The sequence below is a fragment of the Malaclemys terrapin genome, chromosome 1 (genome assembly GCF_027887155.1).
Source record: "Malaclemys terrapin pileata isolate rMalTer1 chromosome 1, rMalTer1.hap1, whole genome shotgun sequence".
In the NCBI taxonomy this organism is placed as follows: Eukaryota; Metazoa; Chordata; order Testudines; family Emydidae; genus Malaclemys; species Malaclemys terrapin.
In genome coordinates, this window is record NC_071505.1 from 162,777,214 (window position 1) to 162,790,292 (window position 13,079).

At 54.6% G+C, this 13,079-nt stretch overlaps 1 long non-coding RNA gene across 1 annotated transcript; it reads left to right on the forward strand.

The window, feature by feature from the left end:
* Positions 1-4,725: 4,725 nt before the first annotated feature.
* Positions 4,726-5,680, forward strand: LOC128846780 (uncharacterized). The gene is made up of 3 exons (XR_008446815.1): positions 4,726-5,021; positions 5,154-5,245; positions 5,633-5,680. It is a non-coding gene; the product is annotated as an uncharacterized LOC128846780 (long non-coding RNA).
* The last annotated feature ends 7,399 nt before the right edge of the window (positions 5,681-13,079 follow it).

The window sequence follows — 13,079 nt, forward strand, 5'->3', positions numbered from 1 at the left end:
GATTAACAGAATTAAATCAGAGACTAAGGTTTACGATTTCAAAAGGGCTAATTTTAATAAATTAAGGAGACTGGTTAGGGAAGTGGATTGGACTAACATATTTAGGGATCTAAAGGTGGAAGGCGCCTGGGATTATTTCAAGTTGAAGTTGCAGGAGCTGTCAGAGGCGTGTATCCCAAGAAAGGGAAAACGGTTCGTAGGCAGGAGATTTAGACCGAGCTGGATGAGCAAGCATCTCAGAGGGGTCATTAAGAAAAAACAGGAAGCGTACAGGGAGTGGAAGAGGGGGGGGATCAGCAAAGAAACCTACCTTATTGAGGTCCGAGCATGTAGAGATGGAGTGAGAAAAGCCAAAAGCTGAGTAGAGTTGGACCTTGTGAGGGGAATTAAAACCAATAGTAAGAGCTTTTATAGCCATATAAATAGGAAGAAAACAAAGAAAGAAGAAGTGGGACTGCTTAAGACTGTAGATGGAGTGGAGATTAAGGATAAACTAGGCATGGCACAATATCTAAATGAATATTTTGCATCGGTATTTAATGAGGCTAATAAAAGACTGAGGAATAGTAGAAGCGAGACGGATGGGAATAAAGGAGTGGGGATTGACATTACCGTATCCGAGGTAGAAGCCAAACTTGAACAGCTTAACGGGACTAAATCGGGCGGACCAGATGATCTTCATCCAAGAATATTAAAAGAACTGGTGCGGGAAATTGCAAGCCCGTTAGCGATAATTTTTAATGAATCCATAAACTCGGGGGTGGTACTGTTTGACTGGAGAACAGCTAATCTGGTTCCTATTTTCAAGAAGGGGAAAAAAAGTGACCCGGGTAACTACAGGCCTGTTAGTCTAACATCTGTAATATGCAAGGTCTTGGAAAAAATTTTGAAGGAGAAAGTAGTTAAGGACCTCGAGGTCAATGCCAATTGGGACAAATTACAACACGGTTTTACGAAAGGTAGATTGTGCCAAACCAACCTGATCTCCTTCTTTGAGAAAGTACCAGATTTTTTAGATAAAGGAAATGCGGTGGATCTAATATACCTCGATTTCAGTAAAGCGTTTGATACGGTACCGCATGAGGAATTATTGGTTAAATTGGAAAAGATGGGGATCGATATGAAAATCCATAGGTGGATAAGGAACTGGTTAAAGGGGAGAACGAGGAGGGGTGCAGCAGGTGGTAACTGAAGGGGGCACGATGAGGAAAAAGAGACGAGCAGCTAGTCCCATAGAAAGAGGGGAGGAGTTGATGGAGACAGCACCAATTCTGGGCCCTGGGAGGATACAGGATGACATAAAGGGGACTATAAGGGAAAATAGGAATGGACAGGGGTTGCAACTAGAGGGAACAGGGGATAGATTAGTAGCTCACACTGTCACCAGGCAAAGGTGAACTGTCAGGTTGGCGGGAAGTTACCAGTGGAGTTCCTCAAGGTTCAGTTTTGGGTCCGATTTTATTTAATCTATTCATTACTGACCTCGGAACCAAATGTAGGAGTGGGCTGATAAAGTTTGCGGATGACACAAAGTTGGGAGGTATTGCCAATTCGGAGAAGGATCGGGATATCCTGCAGGGAGATTTGGATGACCTTGTAAACTGGAGTAATAGTAATAAGATGAAATTTAATAGTGAGAAGTGTAAGGTTATGCATTTAGGGATAATTAACAAGAATTTTAGTTATAAGCTGGGGACGCATCAGTTGGATGTAACGGAAGAGGAGAAGGACCTCGGAGTCCTGGTTGATCGCAGGATGACTATGAGTCGACAATGTGACGTGGCCATGAAAAAAGCTAATGCGGTCTTGGGATGCATTAGGCGAGGTATTTCTAGTAGGGATAAGGAGGTGCTGGTTCCATTATACAAGGCACTGGTGAGACCTCATTTGGAGTACTGTGTGCAGTTCTGGTCTCCCATGTTTAAAAAGGTTGAAATCAAACTGGAACGGGTACAGAGAAGGGCCACTAGGATGATCCGAGGAATGGAAAATCTGCCATATTAGAGGAGTCTCGAGGAGCTCGGTTTGTTTACCTTAACCAAAAGAAGGCTGAGCGGGGATATAATTGCTCTCTTTAAATATATCAGAGGGATAAATACCAGGGAGGGAGAGGAATTATTTCAGCTCAGTACTAATGTGGACACCAGAACGAATGGATATAAACTGGCCGTCAGGAAGTTTAGGCTTGAAATTAGACGAAGGTTTCTAACCATCAGAGGGGTGAAGTTTTGGAACGGCCTTCCAAGGGAAACAGAGGGGGCGAAAGACCTCTCTGGCTTTAAGATTAAGCTTGATAAGTTTGTGAAGGGGATGGTTTGATGGGATACAGTGATTTTAGTCAATAGGTCAATAACAATGGTCAATGATGGGATATTAAAAGTTACTACAGAGAACTTTTCCAGGTGGTCTGGCTAGAGAATCTTGCCTGCATGCTTGGGGTTCAGCTGATTGCCATATTTAGGATCGGGAAGGAATTTTCCTCCAGGGTAGATTGGCAGAGGCCCTGGAGGTTTTTCGCTTTCCTCCGCAGCATGGGACAGGGGTCGCTTGCTGGAGGATTCTCAGCGACTTGAAGTCTTTAAATAATGATTTGGGGAGTTCAACAGCTAAGTCAAGGGAGAGAATTCTTCCAGGAGTGGGTGGGTCAGGTTTTGTGGCCCGCATCATGAGGGAGGTCAGACTAGATGATCATAATGGTCCCTTCTGACCTTAGAGTCTATGAGTCTATGAGATCTCCCTCACTGCCCAGCACCCCCCAACAGGCCCCCACTGCCTACCACCCCAAAACACACAAACCTCCCCCACTGCCCAGCGCCCTCCACACCCTCACAGCCTAGCACCCCCCGCACACCTCCCAGACACTCACTCCACCACACCCTTCCCACTTCCCTGGCTGCACTCACCAGCCCTGCTGGGAGGTCTCTGGCTCCTAGGGTGAGAACGGCAAGGGGAGTCTCCAGTGATGAGCGGGAGTCGGTTCGCGGGAACCGGTTGTTAAATTTAGAAGCCCTTTTCGAACCAGTTGTCCTGCGCGGGACCGGTTCTAAAAGGGCTTCTAAATTTAACAACCAGTAAGTTGAAGTGACCAGGACCGTAGCTGGGGGGGAGCAGAGGGAGCGGCTGCTCCCCTTGAGCACATTATCCAAAAGTGGCGCCTTAGGAGCTGACCCCATGGGTGCTCCAGCTCTCCGCCCCGCTCCCCGGCCCCAGCTCACCTCCGCTCTGCCTCCGCCTCTGAACACTCCGCCCCGCTTCTCCCCCTCCCTACACTGCTTCCTGCGAATCAGCTATTCGCGCGGGAAGCCTGGGAGGGCAGAGAAACAAGCAGCGGCTTCGTGCTCAAGCCCAGGGAGGCAGAGACGGAGCAGAGGTGAGCTGGGGTGGGGGGAGCCGCCCGCGCCACAGCAGGTAACCTGGGGGAGGGGCGCGCAGGGGAACCGCTCCCCGCCCCAGCTCACCTCCGCTCTGCCTCCCTGGGCCTGAGCACGAAGCCGCCGCTTGCTTCTCAGCCCTCCCAGGCTTCCTGCGCGAACAGCTGATTGGCGGGAAGCGGGGGGGCTGCAAGCTCAGACTGACCTGGTGCTCCAGGCACTGCGCGGTGGCAGCGTGGCCTGGCTCCAGCCGAGCAGCGTGGCTGTAGCGCCGCCAGCCACCTCCAGGCAGCGCGGTAAGGGAGCAGGGAGAGGGTGTTCGATAGAGGGCAGGGGAGTTCAGGGGGGTGGGGGGGGCTGGATAGGAGTCGGGGCAGTCAGATGGCAGGGAACAGGGGGATTGAATGGGGGCAAGGGTCCCGGGGCACAGTCAGGAAAGAGCAGGGGTTGGATGGGGCGGTGGGAGGCAGTCAGGGGCAGGGGTTCCAAGGGTGGTCAGGGGACAGGGAGAAGGGGTGGTTGGATGGGGAATCAGGAGAGGAGTTGGATGGGGTGGTGGAAGGCAGTCAGGGGACAGGGAAGGGGGTGGATGGGGAGAGGTCCGGGGGGGGGGGGAGCATCAAGGAACGCGGGGGGTTGGATGGGGCAGGAGTTCAGGGGGGGGGGTGGGCCAAAAATCACTCAGGATGGGGGCGGTGGCTGAGCCCTGTATCCCGCTGGGGGGGGGGGTGTGAGGGCTCCATGCCTGTGTCCCGCTTGGGGCAGTGGGGCGGGGCAGTGGTGCGCGCGGGCTCAGTGTCCCACTTGGGGCCGGGGGAGGGGTGGAGGCGCGGCGGCGTGCAGGCGCGGCGGCGTGCGAGGGCTCCATCCCCATGTCCCGCCTTGCTGGCTCCTGTCGGCGGGCAGGCACGCCACCAGGAGCTGCCCCAGGAGCGCCGCCACGCCAGCCTCGGGACTTTGTGTGTGTGGGGTTTAGAATCCCCCCGCGGGCCGCACAGTGAACCCCCACGGGCCGCATGCGGCCCACGGGCCGTATGTTGTGCAGGCCTGGTCGTGTGGCATACTCTCCACATGTCTGAAAAGCATAAGACGCCATCTGCAGACAATGGCCCCAGTAGTCTGTAGACCGGAGCGACCATAAACATCTGCTTTACAAATGAAGTCGTTCCACTCTATGCCCAATATACAACATTGGCATTTTATGTGGAAAGACTCCAGCTTTGCCCACTCTGAGTGGCGCAGTCCCAATGTTTCGCAGCCGTACAGAGAGGATACAGCTCGATTAGATCCTGAACTTGGTTGTCGTGCCGAGATGATGCTGATTCCGTCTTCATTGTAAACGACCCATGACAGAGGCTGCAATGCCACACTCAGGCACCTAAATAAATGGCCTGACCTTTCTCAAATGCTGAATACCAAGAACTTCTCACTCGAATCTGCCGAAGCCGTGGCTGTTCAGCTCCTCTGAAAATCAATCCACTCGTTTAGATGCCTGAATATGAATGTTAGTGCCAGACTTTGGACAGTGACATAGGAAGATATTGGCCTGAGCCTACGCATGGACTCTCATCCTACAATCCAGCCCCTCAACAGATACATCCCAGCTTCTGACTGTGAGCCATTCAGCTACAATGGGGAGGCCTAGATGCTGTAAGTGAATTAACATGTAATGATAGATAGACAGATAGATAGATAGTATAAGCTATTCTTTCTACCATCTGCCGTACGGATTTGCTCTATAGAGCTTGCTGTCCCTGTTACTCATGGGTATTTATGTTCCAGAGCCCCACATGAGAGAGGGAAGGATTTCAGGCCCAAGGCCCAAGTGGGGCAGGAAGAAGCACACGCTCACCTCAGTTGCCTTCTTTGCTGAGGTAAGTTTTGTTGACTTGTTGAACTGAGATTGCAGAGCGTTGCTCAGTCCCATATTCTCACAACTGGCAGTGCCCCATATATATGTCTGGGGCACCTTGCATCCTCATTTCTTGACTTGTAAGTGGGGTGGCCTGGGGTTTATGTAAAAGGCAGGGATTGTGTTCAAACCATAATCATCCAGATACTTCTGAGGAAATCCCTCTGGAACAGTGGAAATAGCGTAGCATTCGGCCATCAGTCCCTCGGTAATTTCCCAGATTGTGACTGCGTTTGATTTCCCGTGAGATGTCTTAACAAAGAGAGCAGTTTTCGAGAGGCTGAACCTCTGAAAGTTCGCCCTGGAGAATGTAAGCATTGACAGGAGAGCTTTTGTGTTGATTCCCTAGGGCGCACTGTCCAGCACGCCGGCAGACAGACCCAGATCAGAAGGCCTGGACTTGGTACATGAACGTAAGTAATATCCTTAGTTTAGTGCAGTGAGGAAGCAGAGGTCCCAGGGTGTGGGTCAAGGAGATGGCAATGGGGACGCAGAGGCCCTGTCATGGCACCAATGGGGTCTAATTTGTACTGTTTGCTTTGGTCATCCACTGTGTGATGATCCTCTTCTGTAATGGGCGCCATCGGCCTGTTGTAATGGCTCCAACACCACCCTCCTCCCAGCCTCAGGAGAGGGAGGTGTTTCCAAGGGAGAGGGGGCATGGCTGCGGCATCCCAGAGGCTTCTCTGCTTTATGCTGGGGGCTGGCCCAGTGGCCAGATGGCCTCCAAGTTGGTGGGGGTGGCGCACAAAAGTGGCTTTCAGGCACATTCCCACGCAGCTGCCAGAATCTGCACTGAGCCTAGGATCTGCAGAACCATATCACAGGCTGGACCTCAAGGCTGGCAGGTTGGCAGATGCTGCACTGAGCAGCAGAGTTACTCTGTGTCCTGAGTCAGGAAGCTTTTCTGCTGCTTCGCTGATCAGAGGAGCCTGGTAGTTAAATGAGGCAGGAAGATACACCTGGTTAATGCAAAGACACAGATGGAGCCCTGGAAGCCCGTATTTCCTGGTGTTTAGTCAAAGAAGATCAGGCCTGGGCAATATGACTTGACAGTCCTCAGCAAGGACTCATCAGAGAGACCCTCAGATGTAAAGAGGGAGGAGGTGGGGGATATTGGGTACAAACTCCCCAGATCCAGTTCCTTAGTCCGGGATCTGAGTGAGGGTGAGACCAGCCCGTCAGTCAAAGGAAATAGTGGACAGTGAGATGGTTATAGGCTAAGCCTAGAGACACAGGAATGAGTCCAACCCCTCTTTGTTCAAGGTGGCCTGATCCAAACAAAGCTCACGGAAGTCAGTCTCTCTGTTGTCTTTAATGGGCTGTGGCCCAGGCCCATGGAGAAGGGAATGTGTTCTTTGAGCCCTACAAAGGACAGAGTAGAGACCATTTCCATCATTAATGGTGTGATGATTGAGCTGGAATAAAGCTAATCCAGGGTTCCCCTTTGCTGTTGCTAAACTTCTTTTTTCCTTGTTGATCCCCCAACACACGAACTGCTGGGCACCACCAAAGTCCACAAAGAGGAGAAAAGAGGGAGGAGCAGCATCCGCCTGCTAAAATTCATGGCTGAGGATGGACCAAGTAACCTTTGACCCTGGCTAGCTCATTATGCGTTCCACAGGGGACCCTTATTACATAACAGTACAGTGATTGGCCAGCCCCAGGCTGGCAGGATAAACCCAGAGCACAGCAACCTCTGTCCTCATGACTGAAATGGGCTAGTGCCACTAGACTGGGCCATGCCTCCTTCACCTCTATTACGCAGCAGTAAGGGTGTGAATCACAGCAAGGAGATCAAAGCTCTGTAGAGCTAGAGACAAGCTCTCTCCTCGCCACCTTTCATATGGCAATTCTCACCCCTCCCCACCCCCACCCTCCCACACACACACACATTTACAGAGGAGACTCTAGACAAAATACAGCAAACGGGAAAATAACTGGTCCCTGGACTGTGGGAGGAGAGTTATGGGCACGGAGTGAGGGAGCTGATGGCAAGGGGAAGGCTCCGGGCGAGTGTGGTCCCCGTGATCAGCGAGCCTACGGGAGTTATTCACATTCTCAGGAGGCCGGGACAATTGCTTAAAACTAAGACAGGAAAGCTGGAGGCAAGACCAAGTTAACCATTAAAGCAGCTTGTCAGTTTCCCTTGGATGGGGACAGTCCAGCTCGCAGCGTAGTTCTCCTACAGTCGCTCTGGACTGACTCTGGCTCTTGTCCCCACTGAGTCTCCCACCCCAGCCACCATGCGCACATGAGTCCAGGGTGATTCTGAGGAGACCTCTATTTTCTGAACAACGGCTTCAGGAAGGACCTGGCTGGCTGGGAAAGCACAGAGCACTACAGAGCCGGCTGGGCCCTTCATGTTTTTCAGCCTGTCGGCATATTGGATTCAGACTAATTCTCAGGCTGAACTCTATTTAGAACAGGTACCTTTGTTCCTTCCTGCACTAATGTCACTCCGCTTTGCGGGAGAATAAGGACAAAGGCCTATTAGAGATCTGTAGAAAGCCGATCTGGGAGACAGATTCTTCCACAGCTGCTACTGTGAGATTCTGACAGCTTCCTCTGAACCATCGGGTGCTGGCTGCTCTCAGAGATGGGCTCCTGGACTGGATGGAACTCAAGTTTTGATTCAGTCTGCTAATGTCTATAGCTAGTCCTTCACTAGTCAGTACCAGACTCCAAGAACCAGCTCCTCGGATGGTGCAAATTGGCTTAGCGCTATGGACAGCAATGGAGCTCTGCAAATTCCCACCAGCTGAGGATCTCTAGCCCTGCAGCATCAGTGACTCAGGATACTGGAGTGTGTTGGCCAAGGCTTTGAAATGATCATGGCAGTGAGAGATGGGCTCAGACTGGAAACCCCAAACCCAGCACTGGTGGACTTGGGGACGCTGAGATCTGGATCCGGAGCCAGAGCTGAATGATGTGGCTTGGGGCAGTCGCTGATTACAATAACCCCTGTTGTGTAGCTGGGCTGTGTGCACTGCACACTGGGCTCCCAACTGCAGGATTTGACTAGTAGCCTTTTAAAAAAAAAAAGTTTTGAGGTGCAGAAGGACAAGGAAAAATGTGACACCCTGTCCCAGACCCTGAGCTATTTCTGTGGTACAGGGGTCCCTTTACGAACACAGCAGCCATCTCCATACAGCAGCTAACAAAAAAAAAACATTCCATGATCCTTAAGTCCTGACCCTGTCCCTCTTCCATCCTGCACTGTCCTTTATTACACAAAGGCCTTGTCTACACTTACATCAGCACGTAGGGTGCGTGTAGCTACACCTGAAAGGCTGTGGTAGGGAGGGCAGCCAGGCTCAGCTTGGGGAGCTGCCGGTGCCATTCCGCACTGCCTCCCCCCACCAGAGCCTTTCCCCACTGGAATCTTTCACTGCCGTGGGGAAAGGCTCTGGCAGCGGGGAAGGGGCAGGACTCTACCCTACTAAATATAGCAGCGTAGACACGGGAGGCCCTGCATGGGCATGTAGGGTGCATAGCCATAGGGTTCAAGCGTCCCTTTACTTGCCTTAGCCAGGCCTCACCATCTACACTGCTGTTACACCCGTGCTAGCAGGGTCGAAATAGCCCCAAGTGTAGACCTACCCAAAGCAACCACCTCTGTTCCTGGACTCCTAATTGACTGCGCTTGAAGAGGCTTGGGGATTGCAAAGGAAGGCAGGGTCCAAGTTAACACCCTAGCCCAGCAGCAGCCCCTCTGGTGGGAATTTGTCCTGGGCTCACTGCAAGGAAACAGTTCCCCCTTAGTTAGGACTTTGTATTGTTCTTCCAAAGAAGTAAGGCAGAAACTAGTCATGTAAGCCACTCACCACAGGGTGGCGCTGATGCTCTGCCTCCCCTACGTTTTTCTTCTCTTAGGTCCCTTTGCAGCGGATCAGATGATGTCCGGTCTCTGTGCCCATTGATGCAGTCTGAGTAGCAGGAGCCCTTCAGCCCCACGGTGACATGGGCTGTTATGTGTTTGAATGATTAATCCTTCCTCTTCCTATTCCAGGCCAGAAGGGCTGAGGTGCTGCTTCCCGAGGAGCTGTTCCTGGACTAGCGAGGTAAGCACAGACACGGGCCGTGCACTACAGCTCTAGGTACACCCAGGAGCGCCGCCAGCGTTTTTGCCGCCCTAGGTGGCGGAAGGTCCCGCCCCCGAAATGCCGCCCCCGACAGGTGGCAGAAGGTCCCGCCCCCGAAATACCGACGACAACGGGGGCAGCCGAAGATCCGGCCGCCGCGGTCGCCGCCCCCCAAATGTTAGCGCCCAAGGCAACCGCCTAGGTTGCCTAATGGGTTGTGCCGGCCCTGGGTACACCCCTGTAACCCAAGAGGGGTAGGAAACGTGGTCCTTTCAGGTGGAAACGATGGTCGTTTTAATATGAGTGTGGAGTGTTTAGATGCAAGCTGGCTGGATAGAAACAGAGAGTTTGGAAGATCAATATGTAGCTGAAGATCATTGTTTTTACTGTGTTTTTCCCCCCTCTCATAGGAGCCTTTCCAAGCGTCACAGAAGGACGGGCCAGAGTTAACACGGCATTGAGTTGTTTCTTGCCTAATAAAGCTGCTGCTGATTTCCAAGTGTGTGCGGCCAACTTTCCTCACTGTGCACTAGGCCGCGTGTAGCCATGTGACTGAGATGTCGCCTTCTCTTTTCTGGGCACTGCACCTTTAATAGTAGAGGAATCTTGCTGGCTGCCAGCATCCTGGCTAGGGTTGCCAGGTGTCCGGTTTTCGACCGGAACACCCGCTCGAAAAGGGACCCTGGCGGCTCCGGTCAGCACTGCTGACTGGGCTGTCAAAAGTCCGGTTGGCGTGGGGCTGGCAGGCTCCCTACCTGGCTCCGCGCGTCTCCCCACAAGCAGCGACATGTCCCTCGGCTCCTAGATGGAGGAACGGCCGCAGCCCCATGTACAGCCCCCACCACGAGCGCTGGCTCCGCATCTCCCATTGCCTGGGAGCCGCGGCCAATGGGAGCTGCAGGGGTGGCACCTGAGGGTGGCGACAGCGTGCAGAGCTGCCTGACTGCGCCTACGCCTAGGAGCCAAGGGACATGTCGCTCTTTCTCTGGAACCGGCTGAGGTAAACACCACCCGGAGCCCGCACTCCAAAACCCCTCCTGCACCCCAACCCCTGACCCAGCTCTGAGCCCCGTCCTGCACCCAAGCTTGGGGATTGGTCCTCGTTTGAGCAGGGGGTTGGACTAGATACCTCCTGAGGTCTCTTCCAACCCTGATATTCTATGACTCTATGATTCCCTCCCAGAGTCTGCAACACCCCAACACCCTACCCCAGCCCTGAGCCTCCCCTGCACCCCAAGCCCCTCATCCCCAGCCCCACCCCAGAGCCCGCACCCCTAGCCGGAGCCCTCACCTTCCCCCTCACATTCCAACTGCCTGCCCCAGCACTGAACCCCTTCCCCCACCCGTCATCCCCAGCCCCACCCCAGAGCCCACACCCCCAGCTGGAGCCCTAACCTCCTCCCGCACCCCAACCCCCTGCCCCAGTCCTGAACCCCATCTCGCACCCAAACTCTTTCCTGAAACACACGCCGCACCCCCCTGCCGCAACTTGGACCCCCCTCCTGCACTCCAAACTCCTCGTCACCAGCTCGGAGCCCACACCCCCAGCTGGAGCCCTCACCCTCACACCCCAACCTCCTGCCCCAGCCTGGATCCACCTCCCACACCCTGAACCCCTCATTCTTCTTCGAGTGCTTGCTCATATCCATTCCATTAGGTGTGCGCGCGCCGCGTGCACGATCGTCGGAAGATTTTCTACCCTAGCAACACCGGCGGGTCGGTTGTGGAGCCCCCTAGAGTGGCGCCTTCATGGCGCTGAATATATACCCCAGCCGACCCGGCGCCCCCTCAGTTCCTTCTTACCGCCCCTGATGGTCGTTGGAACTGTGGAGCGCGGCGTAGCTGTTCTCCACTCTCCCTAGCTTATCCAGTTATTCACAGTTATAGTTATAGTTCTAGTTGTTTATAGTATATAGTTGGTTATTCACTTGTTTATAGTTGTTATATAGTTAAAGGGGATTCAGGGGGTTCTCTCCCCCCTTTTCCCCGGCCGCGTGGCCGGGCTCATGCCCAAGGCTCCCGGCTTCAAACAGTGCGCCTCCTGCGCTAAGCCTATGCCAACAAGCGATCCGCACGACTCGTGTTTGAAGTGCCTGGGAGAGTCCCATCAAACAGACAAGTGCAAAATCTGTAAGGCCTTCAAACCGAGGACCAAGAAGGAGCGGGACTTTCGACTCCGGCAACTCCTTATGGAGGCGGCACTTAGCCCAGACGCTCCATCGGCGCGTCAGGCCCCGGCACCTAGCACCTCGGTGCGCAGTGCCCCGGCGGCACCGACCATGCCGACCACGTCGGACAAGCCTCCACGGCACCGGACCCCATCGGCACCGCACTCACAGCAAGTGCCTCGGCGCCGTTCACTATCCCCGGGACATAAAAAATCCCATAAGACGGGGACCTCAGTGCCGAAGACGCCGGCTCCCCCGGTGCCGGGGGTAGAGCCGCGTCCACCTGTGGAGTACCGAAAACAGGTGCCTCCAGCACCGTCGACTCCGGCTCCGAGGCCGTTGAGTCTGGTGCAGACAGAATCACCACCGAGACCGGCAGTGATACAGTGCCTCCCGTCGACACCGGAGACCTTCGCGACGGCGAGAGAATTGATCGCCCTCACGGAGCCGGCACCGCCCCAACCACCGGCACCGTCGGCACCGTTGACTCGCCCGGTCCAATCTAGGGGAAAACCTGCCTTGATGCGCCCTCCATTGCAAGGGCTGGAACCACGGCACCGGTCCAGGTCCCGAAGCAGGTCCCCACGCCGCTCGCAGTCCCGGCGCCGGATATCACCTCGGCACCGGTCGTACTCGCGGCCAAGATCATCGCGGCACCGCTCTACATCTCGGCACCGTTATGATCGTCGGCACCGATCAACGTCGAGACGTAGTTCTCGGCACCGGTACGATCGACGTTCGACGTCGAGAGGCCGCTCCCGGCACCGGGCCTACTCCAGGTCATCGTCTCGATCCAGGTCCGACTCCCGGCACCGGCGAGGTCATCGGCACCGATCGCGATCTCGGCACCGATCGCCGGCACCGCGTAGAGATAGAACATCTCTAGACCGGCACCGTACGGCACCGTATCCCACGGGATTCGTCTCGGCGCAGTCGGCACCGCCATGGCCATCGAGATCGGTGTCTCGCTCCTCTGAGGACTTGTCAAGATCGGCATACCCCCCTCAGGGGCAAACCGGGGAGCAAGATTTAGGCCATTGGCAAGAGGGAGCAGAGGACCCTGACCATGGCCCATCTCACTGGTCGTTCTGGACCCCGTGGGCATACCACCAGGCGCAAGGGGCTCCAACAACCTCTCGCTCGGGTCACTCTGATACAAGGGCCCCAGAGTCCACTATCTCTCGCCCTCCTCCAGGGGGCATGGAGGCCTCTGTATCTGTACCACCTGACGTCCCGGACCCAAGGGCAGGTGATGCTCCGTCCCAGGAACAGGGAGACCAGGTTCCTCCCCTGGATCCCTTACCACCGGAGGCATCTTCCTCTTCCTCTCCGGATGAGGCAGTGGCGGGCACGTCGTGCACAGGTCCACCCCCAATAGATCTTCGAGCTCATCAGGACCTGTTACGTAGGATGGCCCGTAACATGGACCTACAGACGGAGGAGATAGTGGAGGTGCAGGACCCCATTGTAAATATCCTCGCGGCGGATGTCCCATCAAGAGTGGCGTTGCCCCTGATCCGCACGATCCAGGCGAACGCAACTA